This window comes from Pezoporus flaviventris, unplaced genomic scaffold, assembly GCF_033815535.1.
Source record: "Pezoporus flaviventris isolate CSIRO_AGI_PZ_B2104156 unplaced genomic scaffold, CSIRO_AGI_Pfla_v1 ptg000006l, whole genome shotgun sequence".
NCBI lineage: Eukaryota > Metazoa > Chordata > Aves > Psittaciformes > Psittacidae > Pezoporus > Pezoporus flaviventris.
In genome coordinates, this window is record NW_026892554.1 from 10,723,350 (window position 1) to 10,749,013 (window position 25,664).

Here is a 25,664-nt window from a genome sequence, read left to right on the forward strand (position 1 = left end):
TCCTTTTCAAAGGAAACTAGGTTAGTAACTGTCTATTTCAGAGATTCACATGGGAAAAGTTATGTGGCCTTTCGAGAGAGAATTAAAAAAGAAAGGATGTCTCCTACACAAGACACTAGACCACTTGAAACAACCTCACTACAAAAGCTTTTTCCAAACAGAGTCATGCTTGTTTTCAGCAGTAACAGCAAATCCCAGTAAAATCAGTTTTCTACTGGGGAGAAATACAGGTATTCAAGCAAAATGCTACAAGAGAGACGAGTCTAAAGTCAGCTTACCCACAGCAGGCCGAGCATGCAGACAGACTCATGCTGCACAGAGGCAGGGAGCAATTGCAGCTCTGTGGTACTTGGCTGTGGCTCATTATCCAGAGACCCATTTATGGTTAGCATGGTGTGTTGCTCCCTGTTTGCTGCACCCAGAGTTCCATCTTACTTGCTCACTTTTCACTCTGTGCCCTGACTAACCCACACAGCATGCACAGCTGGGCAAACCTTGCTGGGGCCTCTGCCCAGGCTCACTCTCCCCTTTACAGGGGGATTTCTAGGAAGTTCTGGGAGAGGGACATCATTAAACACTTGCCTTCTCTTGCAGGTTTTCCCCCAGAACAGCAGTGGATTAACCCTGAAGTTGTACCTGACTAAGTAAGGCACCATTCAGCTCTCTACCAAACACCCTGCAGAGGAGGAGAGGAGGGATGTAACAGGACTCTTACCCCTGCAACTAACCTACCGAAAAAAAACAAAGCTGGAGGAGTCTCACAGCTGAAACTCTGTCCAGCTGCTGGTATTTCACTGACTAGGTAGCAGGTGACCAAAAAGAAAAACAAAGAAGAGAAAAACAACATAGCTAATTCCATCCCTCAACTGAGTGAATGTTTTAGTGTTGAACATTTAAGAATGCAAAAAAGGCACTAACCTGTAGTAATAGTTAGAGATATCCATCACCATACAAATTACCTGCAACATTAGACAGACAGAAATCACTGACACAAGGGTTTAAGTAAGAGGGAGCAGATCCCTGGATTGCATGTGCATGTAAAACACATTGTTCTTTATTCCCTTGCTGATTAACTATGTTGGCTGCTCCTTAAAGTGTGGACTAGAGAAATGAAGTGTCACCAAAAGGTGACTCTCTTGGATACAAAGTCCCAGGACTGTTGAGGACAATCTGCTATGGGTACAGTCTTGGAAATGATACTTCAATGTCATTGCAGATGATAATGTAGTTTGGCTATTTCTAAGCAACCAGGCTGCCTTTAGATGTTTTCTGTAGGTGTATGGACATTATTATGACCTCCAGCCCACAGCAGAAGCATCCTTTGAATTCCCTTTCCTTTCTGTCAAACACTATTAATTTCTGCTTTATACTAGACTGTTTGTGGATGCCACTAATTCATATTCAAAAGCTGATTACAGCAAGACCTGGTTGGGCTGTGGATCTGTACCACTCAGGTACCAAGCAAAATAGTTCGCAGGCTGTCACAAGGACTCAGGGAAGCCTGAAAACACCAAAGCATACTGAGTAACTCCTCACCTCTGCCTCAGAAGAATTAGGCTATTTATCAAAAATATTTTATAAGCACTTTCCCACATGTACCTAAATACTGACATATATATATATGGACTAAACAGTGATGAGGGCTGCTGATTTTCTCCCTTTTTAGGATTTCTACTTTTATCTTATTTTTAAAAAACTTTTCTCACCATTTTGCCACATGACAACATGTGAAAAAGAAAAAGAAAGTAAATTAAGCAGGGACATTGCTAGACATAGATTGAAGTGCGAATAAAAATTCTCTGTAGATTTCAGACAAAACCTAAATATCCAGACCAGCTTCCTGTTTCAGTGTAAACTGCACATACTTGGGCCATTTTCTCATCAGTTTAAAGCCAGTATCGTATTTGTTACAATGACAGCATATTTACTGATGAAAGCACTCCAAAAGACATTTGGGGAGGAGAAACAGAATTTTATCAGACTAAACTCACAGTGCACAAGCACGGGTCTTTAAATACAGTTGTGCCCCTGCATTATCAAAATAAATCAGAGATAGCTTCCATTTTACAATTTTCTTAAAAAAAGACATGAATTGCCCAGCTCATCCTCCACCTTATGAGAATGTGAACTTCTGATAAAAAGCTTATTTCTGTTGTTCTGCCAAGTGCTAGATCCAGAACCTGGGAGGATTAATAACAGGAATGGGCTGGAGACACGTGATTTAGTTAACCTTGTTTGCAGTTCATCTCCTTAGCAAGGTACAGCCTGACCTTAGGTGACTGCGTCTAAAAGGAACAATTATGGAACTCAGCAGTGGGAAAAAAACGTAAAACAAAAACAGACCAGAGCCATATCACTAAAATGTTCAGCTATATTATGTACCTCAGAATACACTACATCCAAGCTTTGTTAACTGCTTCAGTGAAAAAAAGAACTTCTAAAGAGATTACAGAAACCTTGGACTTCTTTTAGAACTTCTTTCTTTTATCTCTTGAGCAGCAAATAAAAACAAACTTTCATTTATCTGAGGTTATATGGCTCTGTCACAGACATACTGGAACACACCAGAAATATTAGTTGATTTATAATTCTAATTTCTTACAGATAAGTAAACATAAATCAAGTGACTTGCCCTAAGTCACCAAGGAAGTATTTGTCATTGCCTGGAAGTAAGGCTGTAATCTGACACCCTTTGCCACAGCATCCACCTTTTGAAACTTCAGTGGTTTCTGGGAAATCGTATATTTAGGACAGTTGATCTAGCCAAGTAGAATTCCATATTTTTGAAGTACTTCTAACATAACCTACTTAACTTAACCTGCAGTAAAGCTCTGCCTCTCCTACAGTTAGTCCATCTTGATCAGCACCAGCAACAAATTGCTTGGTGTCACTCATAGCATTGAACTGTCTAATGATAATCTATAAGGCTTTATCACAATAATTTTATGATACCTGCTTGAGAGCGCACATCTCTGAAGGTCAAGGAAGGACTAGCACTTCATCATGGAAGTGCTAGTAACAGCCAAGCAAGACAGCACTTAGCGTAGCATGTTTGCCCTTAGAAAGCAATGTCTCCCAGCTTTGTTGTGAATGGGAAACATACAGAAGGAGAAGCTGGTGCACTGGGGGACATGTGCAGTGGATTTACTTAGGGGGGATTAACATGACACTTTTGAGGAAGCTCAGAAACCCACAGAGAACCTCCCCACAGCTGTGCAAGGAAATGGTTCTCAACTCCATCTGTTTTCTTAACTCTGCTGGTTTAAAAGACTTATTAATTCTTGTTTGAGCATGGAACTGCTGCCATTTTCTGCATAACAGCTGGATTCCTATTCAAGGACTAGAAAAGCAGCACTTCTAGCAAGATGAGCAGCAGGCACAGAGGTGTGCTGGCGTGAGCCAGCTCATGGCTCTTTGCAGCCAGATCACCTGGAGTTCTCAGGTGCTGGTATGCAGACAACGAGCACCAGGATCACAAGCAACTCTACTGAAGCCACCGGAGATGATTTTGGTCCTTTATGGGATGCCTTTCAAATGTTGTTTGTGGGCACAGGAAAACACCAGAGACATGTCTTTGGGATATAGTCATAAAAACGAGGCATCTTGGGACACTAACAAATGCCTACTGCAAGCCACAGAACATACGCCTGCTGCCTGCTGATCTGCTCTGGAGAAAATTGCTAGGGGTTGCAGGCATTTGTTTTGTTATGTACTTCAAGGGCCTCCTGTGGCCAGTCAGGCCGGATGCAGCTGGAGCCCTCCCTCTCCTCCCTGCTGCACAGTGGAGCTGGGAGGGCTAAGCATGGCTATCCAACGTCCTGGGATGGCTCACTGCGTTGCCCTGGACATGGCATTCAGAGGGACAATCCCCAACCCTTACACATCCCAGCCAGCCAGTCAGGGAACTGATGGGTGGATGACGTCCTCAGCCATCAACGCCCCCTAATTCTTCCCATTTAAAGCAGCTGTTTAGTCCTCCTTTGAAGTGTGTTTCTTGAGTACTGAGTTGTATGAGTTTAAAATCGGGCTTAGCTAGCCAGGGTGGAGGGACCCTGACAAAGAGCTTTTAAGCCTCCTCTGTGTAAACACCTGGTATTTTAGGGGAGCATGTTAGAACACAACCACAGCTCCTTGCACTGGTACAACAGGTTACTGACTGTAATTCTCAACAAAGACAGTAGTCATGTAACCACAGAATTTAGCACATTTATAAGAAGATTCAGTGTTACCTACAAAGACAAGACAATGCTGTGTGCTAGCTGGGGTTGGGAACCCGATTTCACCAGTGCATGGCTCCCTCCTCACATAACAAACTGCAGTGGAGGTCAGCTCATCCCCTCAAATATCCACACTGTCTCAGTCAGACACATGAGTACTGTGACCTGATCCAGCCCATAATACACTGATGCCAAACAAGTGATAGAAGGCAAAGGGATTCCATATAAGGGGAAAAAGGAGTCAGGAGAGCTTAGAAGAAAACACTGGATCAAAAGGAAAATTCTGTAGCACAATTCAACTCTCATCAACACAGCCTGCATGGTGCTGCCTCTGGCTCATTATCCCATAGTATAAGAACAAAGCTAGATGCAAAAAGACTATTAAAAGGAAATCATACTATCTGAACAGGGCATCTCTTCTGCACAACACTTGAGATTAACCTTTGGAAACCAATATAATTTGTCATTGAATTTAAAAGTACAGTGAAACCCCAAATAGTACTCACATGAACCAGGAGCAGCCTCCAGCAGATGTACTGGTTAAAGGAAAGCATTTGAGGTATGTACCACAGATATTCAGTGTCTGGACATACTATGGTTTTTTGAAATATATGTTGTACCTTTGAAGAAAAAGGAGAATTCTATGGATGATGCTTGAATGCCCATTGGAGTATGCCCTGAGACAGCCCTGTGAGCCATGCAATGAAGGAACCACCTGTTAGTCCAGGTTTAGGAAGTCCATTGGTAAATTGGAACAAACAAGGTTATGGAACAGAACAGTCTACGACCTTGAGATCTCTCAGCAGAAAACAAGCTCTTTCTTACTGTAAGTAGAGCGATGCTTGTTTGACCAGCAGCTTACTGCAGAGCACAGTCTCACTAGCTCACCTCTGGGCATAACAGGTAGTTATCACTTGCATGGAAATGAAAATAGAAGTTAATGAACTAATTAATTCACTTGGTGTTTAAAAATACCTCCTTCCTATCCCCCCCCCCCCCCCCCCCTCGATTCCCAAGTAAACTATGTAGAAGGGGTCTGATTCCCCTGAATTTCTGAGTATATGTATACACAGAGCTCCCTCTTCACATGGTCATCTTTGATGTAAAGCCACTGTGTGTTGGCTAACGCTACCTAAATCCATTATAGGCATCCCCTTGTATAATATGCACCTTGCTTTAGCATGCAAGACATTTGGTTCCCAAAAACATGATAGGATGGCCAGAGTAACCACTAACCAGACATTCTGGAATGCCTGAAAGTGTCCAAGATTAGTCATTTGGCAGCAATCCTGAGGAAATGTAGTTTTACATATCCTACCCTGGACAGAGAGGTTTAGTGCTTGGGGCCTTCTGGCAGGCCTGAACCCAACTCTTTCCCTTGCAGCGTGCAGCGCAGCTTAGATCAACCGTGACTACACAGCTAGATCTGGGATGCAATTTTTCTGGATAATTTCAACTCCTGTGTTTGTCAACCGAAAGGAAAATGCTTGTATAGCATACACATCCATTTTCCATCAGAAATCTGGAGGGTGCATGTGTATTACACAAGAGATCAAAGGCTGGAGAAGTTTCATTCAAATCCAAGGGCAACAAAACAAAGTTACTGAAGAGCAACATGTGTGCTCGTCAGCTATACAAATCAGGGCAAATCCAAGATTGCATTTGTGTACTATCAAGTTGGCAGGACTGAGAAGCAGCAACACTTCTTTGGTCACCAAAGCTAGATCTAGGACTTGCATGGACACGTAAGAAGAGCTGGCACCTGCACCTTACTGAACTTTTAAGAGGTTCAGTCACCTACACATAAAGTAACATAACCTATTTCTTATGTCACATTCACCCAGGCAGGAGGGCACAGTGCAGAGCCAGTGCCAGTGCTTAGACCAAGCCAGCACACTTACACCAGCAGCTGAGTGCTGCACTGAAACAGCACAGGAACAACTCACAAGTAGGAAGATGGAGCAGCATGTCCAGGCTCCTAGGCTTGGTCTGCATGACTCTCAAGTTTGCTTGAGCTTAGTGCTGAGCTCAGACAGAATTAGTCCAACCAGTTCAGGAGCTAGCATGCTTACCATGAGACCATGGACCTGGGCATCATGCTGTTGTGTGGGGCTGCCATGGCCTCAGCATTTCTACTCAGAGCTGCAGAAAGTAAACCAGTTAAAACACGCAGAAACTGGCAGCTGTCTTAGTGCTTTTCACATCTTAAGCTGCAGAGCTGATCCCAAGTATTCCTGCATTCAGGACTGCACAGATGATATTGCTTCTTCAATGTATGACATTCATGTAGTATTCCAATGGCAAAAGAAACCAGCACAACAGAATGGATGAATGGAAAAACGATTGTTTCAAGTTGATCTAAAGGAAACATTTAGTCATGCATGGGAAGGAAAAAAAGTGAAGAGGTGACTAAAATAGAATGAAGCAATTGGAAGCAGCTGATGTTTGATGAAAAGAAAGATAATTTCTGGGGTGAGAAATGTGAAAGCCTTGAGTATTTTGGAAGGCAAGTTATGCATGACTTTTTAATCCTTTACACGGTGCCAGGTTATCCAGAATCCACTCCAGACAGGTTTCCGAAAAAGTTTATTCTAGAACTAAGCCAAAATCTTCAGCCAACTGTGGAAAATCTTATTTAAAGTCAGACTAACACTTTGTGAGCTCATGTCAATGTTGGAAAATTGCTCCAGCTGAAAGCATGAGGGAATAGTTTTGCAAAGGAAGCCCTGAGTTTTAGCCTGGGTTTATGAGTTGCAATAAGAAAAGGCAGAAAAGGAAACTAGAATAGTTGATAGAAGAAAAAAAAATAGAAGGGTTGAGTTGCATTTTCTGGCAGAGCCATTATTGTCCTTCCATTTCCCAAAGAGCAGACAAGTTTCATGCTGCAACAGAGGCAAGCACAGGGTTTTCTTTTACATGAGCTTTACATTAATGCACTTAGCCCGCAGACACAGAAAACAGTTCCTTGGGCCTGCCCACAGCAACTCATTACTACAGACATGACAAAACCCAATTCTATTTCTCCAGCCCATGTCCAGATCACACCAATTGCCATTAAAAATCTCTCTCTAAATGGCAGCTCAGACAGCACAGTCACCCCCAACTGGTAGAAACTGAGGTGTCAAACCCACAGGGCACACAGGTGACACTGTCATGGGCACATACAAATGACTTTCCCAATGCAAACTTTTTTTAGGCTTTATGTATACGTCTGGGTACATCCAAGTCTGAGGCATCCTGGTCATTCTTTTTGCTGGGTCACCAGCTGCTCTTCATGTGCTGTCAGTCCCAATCCCTCTGTTTTGTTTTTCTTTGAACCCGGACAGAAAAGTTAGTGGATAAATGACAGATACTACCTTGTCCCTTTAGTTAATCATTGGCAGACATGGATCAGCATTTTGGGATGTTAGGGACATGGTTTAGCAGCGGACTTGGCAGTCTTGGGTTTATGGTTGAACTTGATGATCTTAAGGGTCTTTTTCAACCCAAGCGATTCTGTGATTCTATGTATGGATATAGGTAGGAAGCCAACCAGACAGTATATTACTACTTTTCATAACAAGTACTGATGTTTTGCTTCCATGAGTGTCCACATCATTTGAAGTCACAAGTTAGAAGCACGCTGTAGTAAGCAAATATTAAGTCAGACACTTGTGCCTATATAAAGCTATATGGAAGAAGAAAAGAAGAGTTATGTGAAATTCATGACATCTGGGAAACACTATGTATAGGGAGTCCAAAGACAGTGTACATTGCCAGCCTGGCAGAGAGCACACAGATATCCCAAACAGAAGCCTGAAAAAATAGAAAAATCAGTAAGTATTAAGATGACCTCAAAATACAATTTGTGGGTGTCCAGACCTGTTTGTAAATTCAAGCCAAATCTGACAAATTATTGTGAACATGGACAAAAATTCAAACCAGAAATGTATAGCATATTCAAACATGCTCTGAGCAGAGGGGCTGGGTTAGATGATCTCCAGCGGTCCCTTCCAACCTCAACTATTCTATGATTCTGTGAAATGTTTTGCTTTGGTATTTTCTAAATGAAATGGTTTGGGTTTGATTTTTTTTCTGTTCCAAAATGAAAGGGGACAAAAATAAACAGCTTCTAAAGCAGCACCAGGCATTCTGCTTGGGTCTGAATAAAAACATCATGCAAAATTTAAGAATTTTCCTCCGAAACCCCCTCAGTTATCTCCAAGGAAACCTCGGCTCTTAGCTTCATTGGACCTATGTTTATTTTTCGTATTTGAGGAGGAGGGCTCAGAGAGCAAACCACAACACTCACCATTCATCCAGCTCTGCTCCCAACCCCTATTTTCTTATTCACAGGGAAAAACTGCAAAGGTGATAAACCCTTTCAGATGTACCCCAGCTCCTTCAGTGCTGAAGGTGCAGAGCAGGCATCTCTGCAGCCAGCAATAACAAACACTAACACCAACTTCGTGTGTTTCCATGGCCATGGTGCCCCAGAGACTTCCTCTTTCATCCACATGCTCCTCCCCTCCAAAGCCACCTCATCACCATCTCTCTGAGGCTAGGGAAGGAGGGACAGTTCAGTTGCAGCTGTTTCCCAACAGATTTTGTTCCAGGGGAGGAGGGAGGCAGGAAGCAGCATTTCTGCTCTTTCATTCTTTCCCCACCTTTCTTGTGTCCCTGGGTCTATTTACCCATCCCCTGTGGTTACTGATTGAAGAGAAACAATTTGGTTAGACAGCAGAGAGAAGCAGCGCAGGGAGCACTGTTGCACAACCAGCAGCCACCCAGGATGTGCAGGCACCCAGTGTGCCCAGAGCTGTACAGGCAAAGCAGAGCAGTATTTTCCTATGAACACTGAAAAACCCTTGCAGTTCAGCCCTGTGCTTGGTCTGCTGTGGGAATACATGGCACTGGCAGATCACCTACACTAGAGACTGACTCAAGTCCGTTTGGACATCCTGGGGCAGAAGGTAGCAGTGTCTGAGCATCTGCAGGCTTGGTGGCAGCCGGGCGTCCTCTCCATGCCACATGCCTATCTGTGTCCCAGGCACGATTGCTAACGCACAGCCCCCTGATTGTGCCTGGGGCCCTGGTGGACTGATCCTGCAATGCACAATAGATCTGGTCCACTATAAACCAGCTTCGCCAAGGTAGGGAGGGCCCAGGGGTTAATTTACCTGTTTTAATACTGAGAGTCTTGGAGTTACCAGCTAAACCTCTGGCTTCTCTTACTATTTCAGTCTCTGAAAGATGGCCAAGATGTTTCCATACAGCAAATTTTTTCTGAGGAAAAATTATTAGGGTTTTTATTGCTCTTATTAAGTAGTATTTATAAAAAAGTAAATTTCAAAATTCCAAATGCCTTTTTTTTTTTTTTGCTTGTTTGGGTTTGCTTTTCTTGGGGGCGGGGGGGTGTGGGGTGTGTGTGTTTTGTTTTGTTGGTTTTTTTTGTTGGTCATTGGTTTTTTTCCTTAACTCTATCATCCCACTCTCCTCACCTTTGCTTTGCTACTGTCAGGAACAAAAAGAAAAGCCAGTGTGCAGAGGTAGCAACAAAGCCTGCAAAGTCGCCTTTAGTACTGAAAACAAGCCATTCCTGGCATTGCAGCATGTTATTGTGCCTCTAGAGAGAAGCTGTTTTGCTGTGCATTGTGCCAAAGGTCTTTATTGCAGTCACGTAGGAATTAGCCCATTCAACTCTGAGGCAATGATCACTAGTTTCCTTCTGGCCCATCTCATCTACAAAGAAAAGCAAGCCAGGGTCTGGCTGCCTGCCCTGAGAAGAGGCACTGGAGAACTGCTTTCACTTGACTACGTGGTCAACTCAAATCCTCTGTACGTGCTATTTCCTCAAGGAATAAGCAGTTAGGCCTGTGATCAGTACTTGCTACAAGTTAGGGGAGTTGATCTGCAGTATGATTCTCAGGACAGGACTTGTGCATGCGTTGGGGGAAAATGTCAAACCCCCATCACACGTAGGCACCTGCTGCTGGTAAAATACTGCTGTGCATCTATGCAGTACTCATCTCTTTTAAAATACAGATCTCAGCCCTCTGCTGCAAACGTAAAGAGCTTCACCACACCTTGGAGGGAGGTCGGGATGGGTATAAATGGGGCAATAGGCAAGGAGTGAGAAAAATGACAGCCTTAGGGAGGGAAAGCAGTGGAACTCAGCTCACCGTATTAGTACTTGTTTGCTCATACAGCAACACTCCAGCACAAAGCAAGCCAAATCTCCATTATAATCTCACTTTTTTGGACCAGGTTCCTGCATATTAATTCCTATTGGCTGACATGTGGAACAGCACACTTTGATCATCTTGTTAATCAGGTATTCTTGCAGCAATACATGATGCAGTTTAAATAAACCAGGTTAAGTCCTTGTGTACACAAGGAAGCTGTTGTAAGAAAGGGCAATGATGAAACTACTTTTTGTAAGAAGCAAGAGATTGAGCACTGTGTACGCTTTGGAAAAACTCTCTTAATTTGTATCATTTTTCATGACTTTCTGCTTATTATGACATGGTGGTGTCCCCTAGTCATGACCGGTTTTGCTTGAAAGTCAAGATTCTGCAAGCTGGGCTAGTGAAACTGCCTGAGGCTCCAATCTTGCAGGGAACTCAGTACCTTCATTTTGAGGTGGCATCTCCTTTATATGATGTTTTAGTCACTCAAACTACTGATCAGTCTTGAAGCTATTGCTTAAATGCACAGCAGCTCTTGGCAGACAGGACTGCTGATTTACCGTGGCCCTGTAGCATGTTTTAGAGAAAAAGGTCCTTCCTCCCCAAGACACCACAGGAAGAGACCCCAGCACCGATATGGAGGACCAGTACTGTTGCCAAAAATGCTGATCAGCCCCAGACAGGCACCTCACTGCACAGCTGACTCCACTGCCCAACCTCCCAACAGGATTACATTTGCAAAAGCATCTGATTTGCACAAATACTAGTCAGTCCCAGCACCTACAGATATCAGCAGTGACTACAAACACTGTGATACTACTCTGATTTTTCAGTATCACCAGCCCATGGATCCCTCTGCCCTATTTATGTGTGGCTCAGCCTCTTAGGGACCATAACCGAGTCTTTATGAAGCCCTTGGATGGGTTTTACTGCAAAACAAAACTAAGAATGAACATGCACAATCACACCAGGACAATAGCCTAAACTTAACAATCACTTCCTGTAATTGTCTGAGGCAGCCTGGAGAATGAAAAATCATCTTGTGATAAACCCTTGTTGGTCATTTACCACCATTAATCTATACTGTCAAAATGAATTAGGTGCAGAGGAGCGTGTTAATTACAATGCAGATGACACTCTAGCTTTAATTATCATGACTTCAAAGTAAGCAGTGCCAGTTAACCGACCTCAATCACTACACACGGCTGCTGGAGGAAAGCGCTATTGAGCTGACGGCACCGACGTCCAGCTTGCAGGGTCTGCAGTCACAATGCCTGCATTATATCATCTCTTTTCCAAGCTGCTCTCTATTTCTATCCACATTAGTCAGGTCTATGGGACACTTTTTCCACTGCCTTAAATTAGGGGTGACCAATTTTGTCAATATGTAGCAACCTGGCTTTATTTATAGAACACTTCAGATTTAACAGCAAAAGCTCCCACTGTCCTTTTATGCCTTTTCATTTTGCATTTAACAGCTACTTATTCATTTTACTTACCAACTAGGGCTATGTTTTTACAGCTTGCGGTTCCCATTTCAATATTATTTTATGCCATTTTCTGGAGGGCTAGGGTTATGGAATAAACCTAAAACACCTGGGCAGTTTGTAAGGCTCTGGGAGAGCAGTTAGCCATGCTGCAAAGGCCCACAAGTCCCATCAGACAAACGTAGCCCTTCTGTTACTGTAGGACCTGAAATAAAAACTCTGAAAACCCATCAGATTCCTGCTGAGATTCTCCATGTGAATCCCAGCGGGCAGGCTGACCACTTGCTCTAGCTGGTGTCAGCATTATGCTTCTGCAAAGGTTAACAGATAAACTTGTTCTCCATACTCCTGCAGACAAGGCAGGAGAAGGAAGGCTCTCAGGGCATGGAGGCACGACGGTAGGAAGAAACACTAATGCTAAAGCTATAAAAGTACCGAAGCAGGCTGCTCAATGAGGCTGTGGGGTTTCCAGTAGCAGAGGCTTTAAGAAGCCAGTGTATCTGCTGCAGTGCCCAAGGCTCACATAGCCTCTGGTGTGCTGGGTGTCACTACAGTGTATTTCCTGCTGCTTGATACATACCTTGTGAAAAACTACCCTCAATTTTCCCTGAAACTGGGGTGAAAAATGCAAAAGCCTGAAAAGATACAAGTAGCCTATAAAATGTCCTGCTTTGCTCTCTCAAGCAGAGAAAACCAAGGAAATAAGGAGTTACAGAAATAAACCAATGAAGTAAAATTAAGGTGGGGAATTTAATCACTCAGGAGACGGGAAATTCAAGGCTATGGTACCCATGGCAACTACTATTTGTCCAAAGTGTATGGAACATTAACCTTAACTCTGTATGAGGAAACAGAAAAAAATATGGGATGTATCACGTATGAATGTATATTTCATGCAGAGGGTACTCTGTGAGGGCTACTGTGGAAGCAATAATTAAATTTCCTGACTGCAGAGCAGGTAGGTTCATGCACAAGCAGCTCTTCTGAGGCATGAGCTAACGTCACCAGACAGAGCTCCCAGCTCATCCCCACAGTTCAGGCAGGGAAGATTCAAGGTCTTGCTTTGGCCATAGTACCACATCCTGCTTTATAAGCTTTTGGCAGCTGTTCAGATTTTGTTTTGATAATTGCCATCTGTTGATTTAGGGAATGTTGTGATGTTACTTTCAGTTGTTGGGTCAACAAGAATTCTGCATTTCTTGTATGTTTTTGCTTTTAAGCAACTAAAGCAACATTCATCATTCAACAAGGCCCAAGTCCAGTTCCTGCTGTGTGACCAGTTTATCTGAATGTGAGAACCAGATTATTGCCGAGTTAGACAGCAAACAAGTTATCAGAACCTGAGGGTGTTTTGTACTTGTCTTGAGCTGAATTTTAACCCTGGGCTGGGTGCTGAGGAGTCAGATTACTTACAGAAAGAGCCAAAACCAAAGTCAGCCAGATACACAGTAACCCTGTGGTTGGAACTGTTGTCCTTAAAGGTTCAGTTTATACAGGATTGTGAACAACTGCTGGCTCGTCTATCTGTCTTTGGCTATCTAAAATCTGGCAGACAAGAATTTATGAACATAGATAACAGCTGAGAAGAGTAATTGCAGTCAGGGGGGTGCTGTTTGAAGAAGAATTGGTTTAATAAAAATTACTTCTATCTCTTGTCACCACCGTGGGACATGGAAGCAGGCAGTCTGCTTGATATGACCTCCCTCCAGCCTCACTTTGGAGGTGCCATGTGCCATCTCATCCCAGGGCCAGAGGCAAGTTCAGGAGAGGCAGAGACCCCTCCTGCCACAGCCTGCAAGAGAAGGAGGTGTCTCTCTGCTGCGACTTCACTGGTCCCCAGCACAGCCCCATTTGCACATCTTCCCTGGGTGGAAACACTTGACTTTAGGCCAAGTTGGGCCTCAAGCAGGGATCTTGGGCCTTGATGCCTTAAGAAAACTTGTATCAGAGGCAGCAGGCTGGGTACCAGCACTTGCAGGCAGCCAAACCTAGCACCAGCATCCACCACGTCACAAGTTTCACAACAGGAGTGGAGTCAGACTGCATCCCAGCCCATCACTCTTAATAAAGTGACTTAACACATCCACAGTACCAAACAGTGAAGCTTAGGTGGGACCTCTGTCACCACTTGCCAGGCCGATAGGATGAGGCCAAAATCCAGCCATGCCCACAGAGGGTTGGATGGAGTCAACGGAGCAGCACACACAGAGGCAGAGGCAGGCTCTAATGGCTGTGTGCCATGGGGTGGTGGGTGCCTTTGCAGGTTCCCATCCTCTCGTGGTGCCTCACCACACGGAAGGTTTGGGCAGCTCTGCAGATCATGGCTGGGGGCTCAGATGGGGCTCCCTGCAGAGGCAAGGAGGGGAGCAGTCTGAAACACAGTAACTCTCCTCCTGAGCAGCAGCATCCCAGTACGGTACAGTACCAGAGGGTTTCCATCTAGTAATTTTGGACATATCTTACCAAGGCCACATTTATCTAGCAGCGATTCAAAGCAAGGAGATCTCCTGCTGCAGAGGAGATTGGTGTTTCCTTCACCTGCACTTCAGAATAAGAGTGCTCACATGAACTCCCTCTGCCAGACACGGCTGTTCCAGACCACAGCCGACCTACAAGCTGAAGGCACAAAGTGAGGCAGGCAACCCGAGTACACTCTGTGAAACCTGGTTCACACCTGTACCTGGAGGTCCAGTGAGCATAAAGCAGTGGTGCTGCTCCATGGCTGCCTGAGGTCAGGCTTGTCCAGGGGTCCTGCACTATGCCCTGTGGGCCACCCACCACCCATACATGTGCTAGTCCACACGCTGCCCACTCTCTTCCCTCTTGCTGAAGTCTCTGAAAACCTCAAAGTCAGCTCCAAAACAGGGGCTGATTGCCCCTCACCAGCAACAGTCAGCTCACAGGCTTGAAACTCCTCACAGGACCAAAAACCCCAGAAATAAATCATTTTACATGGAGGAAAAAGGTAGGCTTCTTGCAAATACCAACTAAGGGTGACATGAGAGGGGTGCCAGGGTCAGATCAGCTGATGGAGATCCACGTTGTAACACCAGCATCCTTCACATGACACCCTGTTCCAGGCAAGGAGAGGACTCCCAACAGCAGCACTGCCCTTCAGTCCTAGAGACACAGGCACTCTCCTCCATCAGGGTTTGCCATCACTAGTACAAACCCCAGAGCAGGCTCATGAGGGCTGGGCTGAAACTGCCGACCTCATTTCCAGAGAGCTGTTAGTAACCTTGGACTCTCCTCACTGTAAGCATATTAAATATGAGCTATTCCTCACAAGGGAGAAGTCAGGATTTGATATTGCACAGCAATGAACAGCTGAACAAGCCAAATCTTGAAGAATGGCTCTGCATATGTTTTCACAGAAGTTATGGCAGGTTCAGGAATTAATCTGGCCAGACCACCACAGTATCTATATGGTAACCTGAGGTAAGGCAGGTCAGAACTGCTGAAAAATCCCACCCTCCAAATGATTTCCATTTCTGAGTCTCTGACCTGCTGTTTATGGAAAGGGAAAGAAGTGCAGTAATGAGGTAAATGTGTTTATGAATGCATTACTGTTACCTTTCTACTCTAACACCTTACGGTAATGACTTTACCACCCATAGTTATTGCTAACAAGATCAGCTCTGGGGGAGGAGGAGGAATCAGCTCTGCCACAAAATCTGTCCTAAGTAAAAATGTTCTTTCCTCATCACATGAAAGCTATAGCCCAGGCAGACTTATCTGCATCCTGTTAATGACCAGAAGTACTCCTTTTCTAGGAGTTTGATCTTTATTTCTTACAAGTGCTCACATTTTACCTGGCACTCCTCTGTACAGCACCAAGCACACCCTGAGCTGCAACAGCATCGAAGTGCTCAGCAGGCTGTGCTGAAGTTTCCTCAAAAGCAGCCCAGGCTACTTCGTGAGCTAATCTTCCCAGTCTGCAGCTACAGAACAGAGCTTAGCTGTGGACCTGTGTCAAAGGTACATTTGTTAACACATTTCCCCTGGAGTGCTCATTAACATTTACATCAAGTGCTATGAGAGTGCAAAAGCTTCAACACAAACACACTGCAGGGAAACGCAAGGAGCAAATTCTCTTCCCTCCCCCCTCCAGATGCAGTGTACTGTTTGCCCTTCAGGAGCTGGTGAAAATCCAGTTTGTTTTGTAATCTTCTGTTCTCTAAAATCAGATATTTCTGCAAGTTAATAACTAACCAGCTTCTTTTTATTTAAAAAGAACAAGTGCATTTAAGATTCTATGAAAGCAAGGCCCTGCTGGCACTGGTGCAGGCCAGCTCGCACATCCACCTGCTGCGTCACAGCCTGGTCACACAAAGTGACAATATTTTATGATTTTATAATAAACATAAATAAAAGAATATCAACACACTTCCACTTCCATCTTGAAACAAGACTGGACCCTCTTAAACTAAACACTAAGACAGGGAACACAAACGCAAGTATCTGTAGCTGGATCTTCAATTGCCACGCTTTAGGATGCTGACAAAAGAGGCTCTAATGAGTAATATTTGTACCCACAATAAGATGTAGAAAAAACTATCTGCAAACACAAATTTGCACTTGAAAAAATGCAAAGGCAGTTGCTGAAGCAGCTGGTTAATGAGCTATTCCTGATATTATTTCTCAGTATTTATTGAGGAAAACATGCGATCACATTGAAGAAAAATGTTTTAGACCACATTCAATGTAACTAAAACATGGCTGAAAAAAACCCTCTGAGTTTTTTCCAGGGGAAACAAAGTTTTTTTTTTCCATTTTTAAAGGAAAAACTAGAAAATCCCAGGTTTACAGAAGAAAAGTCATTCTATGAGCCATGCAACAGTAGTACATAAAATTTCACCTACTCTCTGAACTTTAGGCCATGAGGAAGTGCACATTATTATTCAATACATTCTCTCCTGCCACAACCATGTATCCTGCCCAGGCCTCCAGAACTCAAATCTGTGTCTAAAAAAGTGACAGTATTCTTCAAATAAGGCATGCCTGCAGATGTAGAGAAGTTTGTCTGAGCAAGGGGCACAGCTGCATGCTACTGCCAGAACTCACTTTCTAACTCCCCATGTCCACAGAAGTCAGGATCTGAGCTCAATAATATATACTGTGAAAACACAGACGCTTTGATTGCAAACTGCTCTGGAGTTCTGTGAACATATTTTGTTATTGTTGCCCACTTGCCAAATATTTGGGGTGAATAATTTTCAGCCTCAGTGTTTACAAACTGCTCTCATTGTTTCATCCCTTTTTTTTTTGCATGTTGCTCGCTTCTGTCTTTTCACGGGATAGGCAACTTTGTAAACAAGAAAATGAAAACGGCAAACAGCAACAGCAACGCGTATTTTTGGTGGAGATACTCCAGGGCAGGACCCTAAGCACTAATGAGGCCACTGTCTGGGCAGTGCTGCAGTAGATGCACCGAGCCATCAATACCGAGCACATGTTCCAACAAGACAAGGTGATTATGTTTCTTTCGCTCGACCAGCTCTTGAAACCAGACGTATTTTCATTAGATACACATTTCTGTATTCACCAAGAATATTTTTAATGAACAAACATATTTAGCAGAATGCCAGTTCCCCAAATTCTGTCTTAATTACTGTTACTTTGTCAGTAACTCCTATCAAGAAAAGACAATTCTGAGCTAGAATCTAAACTGGCACATTCCTGACATGATCTCCCAGAGACTCTTTCTCCAAAGATGAATGTCTGGACTGAAATCCTGGCCTCAGCACAGGCAATAGCAAAACTTCCACTAGTCCCCTCCAAAATTTGTGAAGACAGAACACCCCAGTATTTTCAGGGAAATCAAAATGGAGGTAGAATGCCCAGCTCCCAGAATACTAATAATTTAATTTCATGTAACAGGATGAGATGAATATAAACATGCTAACCTGTCCAAATTGGAAATCTTTCAGATTTCAAGCACAAGAAACAACAAGGTTTTTTTCAGACAGGATGTCAGAGCTACCCCTGTGGTTATATGTGAGCTGAGGACAATGTTGTTACACGAGATCAAATTACAAACACAAGCAAACAGAAAACAATCTCAGAACCTCATTGTCCAGGATTTCACAAGCAGCACAGCTGACCCATTAGGAAGGTTAAATGCTCTCAAGCAAGCTCTGGGAGAATATGAGGAGTTTGCTGCTGGACATTGAGTTCCATGCAGTTAAATGGTCAATTTGTTTGCCCAAATTAATGCTTATCTTACTGCAGGCTTGCTGTGGTTTCACTAAACACAATTGCCCTGCAAATCTTAAAGCAGTGGCTTTGCTAAAATTACAAGAAGCTTCTGGATTTTCCAAGCACCTAAGAAAACTATTTTGGTAATTTCCACAGCACAGAAACCTGTAGTTACTCAGATATTTGAAACTTCCAGCAAGGCGGGCGACAGTCGCTTAACCACACACATTACCACTTCATTTCTATTTCTAATGTTTAGCACAACCTTGCTCTAAGGAATTTCTGAAGTTGTTTACAAGGGCTGATGCAAAGGTTGTGTTCAGTCTGGCCCAAGGGCAATGGTTTACTGAAGTCACTTGTCAACAGCAGAAACAGATAATATTTTCGGTAATTGGGAGGGAAGGGGGATAAGTCCTCACCTTGTACCAAGGACCATTAGAGACAGGGCTGGTTTCCAAAATATTCACACCTTCATTTTCTTCCATGTCTGATTAGTTGCAAAACTTTGGTTTCCAATGAAAAACATTAAATCACCCTCTGGGCAAAACCAAACCAAACCATGCAGGCTCTAGTATCCCAGTTTGCGAAAGCCCTGCAGTAAGCCACACGTCACTTTTATGGTCACCGGTCTAATCCAAGGACGCAGATCCCAGTTCCGTGCTGGATTTCACACAGCTTGGCCTTTGTTCTAAGCCTTGATAGCTCCTCTTGTCAGGCATTTATCTCTCCCAGACTTTCCTTGTAGATCCAGGTTTTCACATACAAACGGCAAACGTTTACAGCTTCTCAGGACTACAGGAGAACTGACACTGAACCTCTGATCATCTCAGGAGAAGCCTGACAACAGTGTAATACGTGGCCACACATCTCTGCTGGAAGAGCTCACCTAGACCATAAAATCAGAAGCAACGTCACCCAGCAACCAACCATTCCACGTCACTACAGTAATAAAGCCAACTTACATTCAACTTGTTCCTTGGGTAAATAAACATTTTTACTAGAGGAAAGAAACCGTGAAAGGATGGCAGGAGGCTGATTGTTCTGAGCTGCATTGCATTCATTTTGCTCAATGCAAAGCTCTCAGCAAGGCATGGTGTGGGCTACATACAAACCCACAAAGCTCTGCTTGCAAATCCCATTGGGGTCAAACCCCTAAGTATATCTCCCTTTTAGGATGAACAGACCTGAGTGCCCCAGCAGGCTGGGTGGGTAAACCCACCAGGGTCTCTTGCAGCAGAGACCTTGAGCTCCCATCCAGGACCAGCAAGATCTCCATCTGACACATATTCAGCTTAAAAAAGTTCCACTCTCCAAAGTCTACATAAAATAGGGATGAATTTACAAAATAGCCCTCAGTTTCCTGACAGAGTGAGTGAAAATCAGGCTATACCGTAGGGCTGCCTAAGGGAGCTTTCTTAAGCAAACAGATTTTCTCAGGGCATGGAGCAACCATGTACCTAAAGGAACACGCTCAATTTAGAACATGCCATTTCTCTCCAAACATACCGTACGTGCTATAGAGAGGGGTTACAATAAATATAAATAAAAGCAGGTAACAAAAGATCAGTCCTCTTCGTTCTGTTTACACTGCGTATCAGGCAGTGCCACTGCAGATAGCTGCTGCCCTAAAATTTCGAAACCAACTGTGACCTCCGGCATCTATTTAAAGACGCACACGGCTTCATTTGCAGTGCAGCTGCCTCGCCTGAACCTTTTTTTTTGGTGGCAACTATGCAGAAAGATTAAAATTAATTCTGTCAAAATATCAAAGACTTGATTCAACCGTTCATACTGGCAGCATTGTTAAAAACCAGCAGTACAGGGGGCTGATTTGTAGACCTCCTTCTGCCCCTGAAGCACAAAGTGTGTAAGTAAGTAATTTGCTCCAGATCTGATGGTTAATTATATACTGATCTTTTCATTAATCAAATTGACTTTCATGAGATATTTCTCAGCAGTTTAATTAAAATTGGTCTTCAAGGAGTTTGAGATTACATTTTACGAACTCGTTGGTAACTAGAAGTGTCTGTCTAGGCTATGACATGAATAGTTCCAGGCCCACAAACATTGTGAGTGGCGTCTGTCTAACTCTAAACCAGATGTATGCATTGTTGTGTATTTATATCAAAGAAGTGAAGACAAATGACAAACAAACAGGCACAAAGTACAAGGGCAAAGATGTCTCTTTACAGAGAGGCAGCAAAGCATAAGAGTTCAGATTTGGAAACCAGCAACCTAATCTGTCTTTGCCATTGATTCAGTGATTTCGAGAGGTGAATCAAAAGCTCTGTGCCTCAGTTTCTCCACATGAGCTGGTGAGACTAGTAATACTTAGCACAAGAACAGGTGGCTGTGCAATGATTATATTCAATATCGTCATCAAACTTGCATCTCTGTCCACTGACACATAGACTCCTATCGTTTGCCCACACAAGCCGATGGCAAAGCAAAGCTGACTTGCCCCCACAGGTTGTGGGCACTTGCGTAACACCACCCCAGGCTTCTCCCAGTGGCCAGCCCACAAGCCTACAGTCCTCCAGGCCCCAGGCACACGCTCATTCTGCTGCAGCAGCATAGCTCAGCAAGTTTGAAACAACTGGAGGCTCACTCATGAACTCACCATCCAACCAACAGCTAACCAGCCAAGGTACTCACTTCCCAGCTGGAAGATTCTGCTACACACAGACTGCTGCTATGAATATTCACCGAGTTTAAATCTCACTTTCTGTGCTCTTATACGCCCAGGTCATTTTCTGACAGTCAAAGAGCTTTCACAGTGCAGAACCGGACAGCCCCTCCAGAACTGATCCTGGCTGCCTGCTGTAGCCCTCACAGTGCTGCAGGAAGAGTCCCTGGGGTCCCTCTGGCCACCCCGCACCGAATCCAGCTAGGGCAGGGTATAAGACAGGGAACAGGGTGGGAGCAGGAACTATACCAATCTTTGCCTCAATTAATTCACAAGGGTTGTTTATCGTAGCAGCTTCAAGGACTGATTTCCATGATTCGTTTTACTCTCTTGGGCAAAAATCTCTGATCACTAATTGCCTGCTGAATTTTAAAGAGCGCAGGTAAGGGGCCTGCCCAAATTATCAAATTGCTTTGCATTTTGTTTTTGTCTCTGGTTTCCCTTTACAGGTCACCCATTTAGTGACATATTAGCTATGTTCCAGAGTACGCAAAACTAGCCTTCTGAAGTTTGCTTGCGCTAAATAGCAAGGAAAAGCACTGTATCTCATTATCCATGTAGGTGTCCGTGCTACGTCTTCTGCTTTGATGACGTTCTGTGGCAGTAATTTTCATGGGGTTTTTTGGTTTTGAATTGGCCATTTCCTAATTTAAAACAGAGCAATCAAAGGAAATGCTTTCCCCATACGCAGCATAACGTAAGATAAACTTTCCTATGGTTGCTGTGGAGAAGCAAACTCGCAAGGTTTTCAGCTTCAACCTTTAGCATAAACCAGACATCTGTTCCGAGTTGTGTCAGATCACAGGAAGGATAGCCCACAGCTTGGTTTACTTCAGACTAATTTAGGAAATCAGGACTCTCCCTATCCGTGAGTCACTAACTGCTTGGGCAATGACAGGCCAGACATTTGTGTCTGCAGCCCAGTGGTTTTCCCCTATAAAACAAGGGTGACTGCTCTTCCCATGTCAGAAGGTGACTTGGGCCTGGAGGATCTTGCCCCAGGTACCAAGCCAGAAACTGAACTTTTCAGCCCATTTGTACATCTGCAGTCCTGATGTCAAAGTCCACCAGGAAAGGAAAGAAGAGGAAAAAGGGAAAGCACAGATGAGTCCAAAGATGGCTTTGAAGTAGAGTCCAGGAGTGGAGATCAGGAAGTGAGAGCTGTAATTGCAGCTGGGTACCAGTTTCCTTTTTTATTTCAGGAGAGCCTGCTGCATGGTTGAGCTCTCTCCCTCAGAAAGCAGGCACCAACACCACTCACCTTTGCAGGAGGAGCTGTTAAATGGAAGGGACTATAGACAGAAGAACTCTTTGCATTTCTAAAGCAGAGGCAAGTAGAAAGCATCACAAACATGCCTGAAATGACTGGTATTTCTTCTGGGCCAGCAGGGAAAGCTAAAACCTATTTCTCATTTTATTTCGTAAGGAAATTGCACTGTATTACCTGCGGGCTCTGCCCGATTTCCTCGCAATAGGGCCAGCCTCTGGTAAACTCAAGAGAGAGGGGATATCAGGTTCATGAAAATAGGTGGTCCAGGAGGCATGAGAGATCCTGCAAGTACCCTGCTGAACAAAAGGGTCCTGGCCAAGCTCATGCCATCAAGAAGTCCCACCAGAAGGAAGCTGCCAGTGCCACAGAGATGGGTACATTTGACTTCAGGCTGGGAGAGGCTTTATTCCAGGCTGCCCCAGAGCTGGCAATGCCAGGCCATTAGTGACACCTCAACACTGTTCATACCTCACCGAGCTGGATGTTCAGCTGAATACAGAGCTGGCACAAGCAAAAACCTCAGACCCCAGGTCCTACAGGCCTTTGACCCGATCCTTGGTAAGGCTGCGCGTTACACAGCCTGCCCTGGCCTGTCAGTAACAAGCTGCTGCCACAAGTAGACGTGTCAGAACAGGTCAGTGGACATCCCGCTCTAACTTTAATGCTATTTGTCAACATTAAACTAAAGGTTTACATTTTTTTTCCTTTCTGAGATAAGCTGCAAGGCAGGGATCAGGGATGCTGTGAGAAAATATGGACTCTTAGTATAGTGAAATAACCTGTTTGTTCCAGCTAGGAAAGGCTTGTGAGCTGAACTCACAAGTTATGGCAGAAATTACTGCATCCTGAAGATCACTGCAAAGGGTTTACAGTTTGGTATTTGCTCGGCATACCGTGAGTATTTGGCCATTATAAATCTCTTCTTGCTCAGGAAAGAAATCTCATTTTGCATCATACTGTGCTTATCTGTGAGCAAAAGCGGGGGCAGAATCTGGTGTTTGCAGACAGTCCCGACGCAGTACAGCCCGTCTCTTAGCTTCACAATGAGGAAAATGAGCTACAATTGTGAAATCACTGCCTAACTGCCTAATTGATAAGGACAACCACTGCAATCCTCTTTTCCTTCTTGGCCTGTGTCCCATTTACCACACATTACTTGATATATAGAAAAGAGAATGGCAATATAAAGTCAAGCCACACACATAGAAGACAGATTATTTATCTCCACGTGTTGTTTGATTTCCTCTTTCACCATGGCCAAGTAACTCAGCCTTTGCAATTCATTTTTTTTCTTCTTTCATGACTGTATTTACCATCCTTCTGACAGCCCTCGAGTTCTCCCAAGGAATGGGGATTTGCAAATAGGGTTGGGGTAAGGAGCTGGAGAGACCTATCCCTTCAAAACAAAGCTACATTACATACAATGAGCAAGGTGCTGCAGGAGACTCTCAACAGGCCTTTGCTTTGCAGAAGAACGAGGTTTCTCCTTGCCACCCCATTTCACCCTTCTTTTCAGGAACTCTCCATGGCACCACAAACACCTTGCAACATTAGATGCCAGCTTCCTGATGTCAGCCATTCCAAGGGAAGTCCAGCCCACCACAAGATCAAAGCAATTTAATTCATGCTTTCTTGGCCAGAAAGGAAGGGTGGGTTTGTACAATTCCTCAGTCTTCAGAATTGATGACACTTGGGAGCAGCAAACCCACACACCCAGAAAAAGTTATTGTTGCCACTACCATGCTGAAGGAAGCAATGACCATTTTTTCCCCCATGGGAGGAAAGCCTGTGGTAAACCAAATACTTGCATGCATTAAATATTAGATACTGACATCACAAAGTATTAAGTAATGGTACTTTTAAAAATATTAAATAAAGTGTTATTACTTCCTACTCTCCATGGATGCCACACACTCAGTAGTGACCTTACTGCTCACCAGTCAACTGCAGAAAGAAACAACAGTTCTGGCATAACTTTACATGAGCTGTGTAACAGAACCCGGGTCACTGAACACTGTTCAGTGTTACAGCTAAGCTAGGCCAAACTCTATTCAGCATCCCTATACACCAAGCAGGTCATCTCACAGTTATTCCAGTGCCTTGCTGACTCAGAAGTAATAAAGAGAAAAGAGCAGAGGATAGATTGTGTCTGAATTTAAACTTGCTGCTCAAAAGCACATCACTGATGTACTATCAAGACGAGATTTCAACTTGCAGAAGAAAGAATGTGCAATTCAGAGGAAATTGCTGCTTCTGCAGGAATAAATTTAAATTCTATTTTGTCCTAACAACTTGGCATTTCTTAAGGGTAATGGGAATAGCTTCCAGACCATGTTAACTACCGGTTCTACCAAATACACTGTATATTTCTAGCAGTATATTTTCATCAACAGGAGGACATATTCTGAATTGCAACCTGAGGGAACAGGAACTGCTGAGAAAAACCACATCACCCACAGAAATCTCACCTGTATTGCAGCTCAATGAAATACCAACAGTTCTACATACATCCTGTGAGAGGGAGGCAGAACTGAACCCCAAGAAGGGATCCAAGATAATGGGGAATGACCCTAACAATGTATGGCTTCTGAGCCGTAGTTTTAAAATTAATGGCTATGTCCATACATTTTTTGTGGTGCTCAGCCCATGTGAGGAAGGTTTAAAAAGGCAGAGATCAACCCTCGTTTGGCCCTAATGTAATTTCTGGCAGCCTATTGCAAGCCTAAACAATACAGCAAGCCTTTAAGCAAACGTCCAACTGTGTCCTTGTAGTCCACAGCAATTGCTTTCACATATATAGGATGCTGAGAAATAGCGCTTTAAGTGCGATCAAACAAATGATACCTACATGTGAAAAACAGTTTGAGGTGTGTTCACTGACTTTGATCAAAACATCAACAGGAACAAGGCGAATAAACGAAAATTGTTCTAAAACATCCCTTAGGGTAGACCGGAGGAAAGCTACTGACATTACAGCAGCACCCTCTAGTGCTGCTGTACTCATATGGTGTAGAATATCCCTTTGGTCAGTGGGGGTCAGCTGTCCTGGCTGTGTCCCCTCCCAACTCCTTGTGTCCCCCCAGCCTCTTGCTGGTGAGGTTGTGTGAGAAGTAGAAAAGGCCTTGATGTTGTGCAAGCACTGCTCAGCACTACCAAACATCCTTTATGTTATCAACACTGTTTCCAGGGCAAATCCAAAACATAAACCCATACCAGCTACTACAAAGAAAATTAACTTTAGCCCAGCCAAAAGCAGCACGGAGTCACAATAAAATAGGTGCATAAGTCCAAGTCCATAAATGAGCTAAAAATTTATGTGATGCAGTGGTGAACGCAAAATAAAGAGACAGAGGCAATACTGAGTGTGTAAAACAGGATGGATGAGAACCGTGGTTTAGAAGTGGAAGGTTAGGTATGACTTTAAAAAAAAAACATCCCACTTGTTGCTCTCCTTAAGCCATGGAGCAGCTGCAGGGCAGCCAAGCCACAATGACCACCCTTCCTCCACCTCACTCCCTGCAGCTGTAGGAAAAGCCAAGGAGGAATTCAGTTGCCTCAAGTACTATACACAGACACACCCATCCAAAGCCTTCAACAACTCAGCCTTCATTCCCCTCACACGGTTCTGTGTTATCCTTT

At 43.9% G+C, this 25,664-nt stretch overlaps 1 protein-coding gene across 1 annotated transcript in view; it reads right to left on the bottom strand.

Annotated features, from left to right (window-relative positions):
* The window catches only part of PDE8A (phosphodiesterase 8A), a 150,045-nt gene extending 131,534 nt beyond the window's left edge, over positions 1-18,511 (bottom strand). The window contains exon 1 of the mRNA XM_061446866.1: positions 18,489-18,511. The gene's annotated coding sequence lies outside the window, so the exon portion shown is untranslated. The remainder of the gene's footprint in view (positions 1-18,488) is intronic.
* Positions 18,512-25,664: the final 7,153 nt, after the last annotated feature.